At 40.3% G+C, this 2,364-nt stretch overlaps 1 non-coding gene across 1 annotated transcript; it reads left to right on the plus strand.

Annotated features, from left to right (window-relative positions):
• Positions 1-438: 438 nt before the first annotated feature.
• LOC147823487 (signal recognition particle RNA) lies at positions 439-734 on the plus strand. The gene has a single exon (XR_015443753.1).
• Positions 735-2,364: the final 1,630 nt, after the last annotated feature.

Raw genomic sequence — 2,364 nt, forward strand, 5'->3', positions numbered from 1 at the left:
TTTTAAACTAGATATACAATGATAGGTCTCCCACCACCTCAGCAGCTATTATGCATAGTAGCTGCCCTCTTCCTATGGTGCCTTGCCCCCTCCCCTGTGTGACATCATGCCAAGATGGTTGCTCCCACCAAAGAATAAACCCTTCTTCCCAGTATGCCCCTGTTCCCGCCTAGAAAGTAACCTAATACTCGCTCACCTCCTACCACCTAGTGACAACATGGGCTCCTCCATTCCCTAGTCACTACCTCACTCAACCCCACCTCTGCCCCTACAAACCCCACCCCTGTCTCTACAAAAGACTCTCCCTGCCCCGGCCATATTGCTTTTGTCTCTCCTTAGGCAACCTGGTGGTCCCCCGCTCCCGGGAGGTCACCATATTGATGCCGAACTTAGTGCGGACACCCGATCGGCATAGCGCACTGCAGCCCAGAACTCCTGGCCGGGCGTGGTGGCGCACGCCTATAGTCCCAGCTACTCGGGAGGCTGAGGTGGGAGGATCGCTTTAGTCCAGGAGTTCTGGGCTGCAGTGCGCTATGCCGATCGGGTGTCCGCACTAAGTTCGGCATCAATATGGTGACCTCCCGGGAGCGGGGGACCACCAGGTTGCCTAAGGAGAGACAAAAGGAATATGGCCGGGGCAGGGAGAGTCTTTTGTAGAGACAGGGGTGGGGTTTGTAGGGGCAGAGGTGGGGTTGAGTGAGGTAGTGACTAGGGAATGGAGGAGCCCATGTTGTCACTAGGTGGTAGGAGGTGAGCGAGTATTAGGTTACTTTCTAGGCGGGAACAGGGGCATACTGGGAAGAAGGGTTTATTCTTTGGTGGGAGCAACCATCTTGGCATGATGTCACACAGGGGAGGGGGCAAGGCACCATAGGAAGAGGGCAGCTACTATGCATAATAGCTGCTGAGGTGGTGGGAGACCTATCATACAAGTACCACAAGTGTTAACAAGATTTATTTTTTTACAAGATATATTCTTCATTATATAGTTTCATTTTTCAGATATCATCATGTGATTTTCAAGTAATTTCAGGTGGTTATAATGATATGATGATAAGGATTGTTTCAAATTAGCATCACGCATAGATTAAGAATAAAACCACACTGGCATAAGTAAAAGGTCCCATACATGAGGTCTGAAAACACTCAGACAGCAAATATACTCTATAGCATTTTAAATGCGTGAGTCGTGTTGTGTCACCATTCTCCCACTCTGTCACCTTTTGATATTGACACATGTCAGTAGTCTGTAACACATCCAGGGATGGTTACCTCTGAACCATGAACTTTCATGCAGAGGGAGAAATCTTTTACCTTTTTGTTTGGACATGTGTCTTATCTCTAGTATGTAATTAATGACAAATAAAAACTCCCTAAATTGTGAAATCGACATAGCCAATAAATTTCTCATATATTCATGTAAATATGCATTTTTAAGAGTTGATTTAAAGCAAAAAATTGATATTGTAAAATTCTTAATGCAGTAGCTTAAAGTTCATTAAAATCTAAAAATAATCAGTATAGTATTCATAAAAAATTTTTATAATTCAGAGAAGTAATTTCCTCATACTCACAAAAGTGAGACCAGATTTAAGACCAGGAAAAAATGTAGAAATTTTTAAGTTAATCTTTGTCCTATTTTTACTTAATTTCTTATCTTCTTTATCTAATTTAGTCTCAGAAATAAAATGAAAATGTGGATTAATATGCATATATGAATTTTTTAGGATCCTTATGGTTCAAATAGAATTGTGTGTCTATTATCCTTAAACTAAACCAATATTTCATGAGAAAATGTCTTTTGAGCTCTGAACAATCAATATGAAACACTTATTTGTCACAATTCATAGATATGACATGGTATGTGCTCTGATTTAAAATGGATCCACGGGGGCCAGGGATTTAGCTCAGTGGTTTCGTCACCTGCTGCACAAGTGCAAGGACCTGAGTTTGATCCCCGGTACCAAAAAAATAAAATAAAATAAAAAAATAAAAATAAAATGGATCCAATATAAACTGTTCAGTATGGGAAATCAAATAACCCTGAAAATTTCATCATTTAAGAGTGAGTCATCAGTAGGTATGTTTCCCAGGGAAAGTGATTTTAGCCTGTTTTTTTGACAAGTTGTTAATACTGTAAGCACATCAGAAACAATATGATGTTACTAAGAGTAAAATCTTGGCAGAGCCTTCACATTCAAATTTCCTGTTCTGGAGCCTGCAAAGAAGATATTTTTCTCTATTGTATTAAAACCATTTATATACAAAGTAAAAGAATGTTGAATAAAGGAACATGGATAATGCTTGCTAACATAGGGCAAGGATAATCTAGTCTTTCAAATAGTATCTTTTGACAACAATTTT

This window comes from Heterocephalus glaber, unplaced genomic scaffold, assembly GCF_053883595.1.
Source record: "Heterocephalus glaber isolate CG9 unplaced genomic scaffold, H.glaber_assembly_v1.0 deba00001577, whole genome shotgun sequence".
NCBI lineage: Eukaryota > Metazoa > Chordata > Mammalia > Rodentia > Bathyergidae > Heterocephalus > Heterocephalus glaber.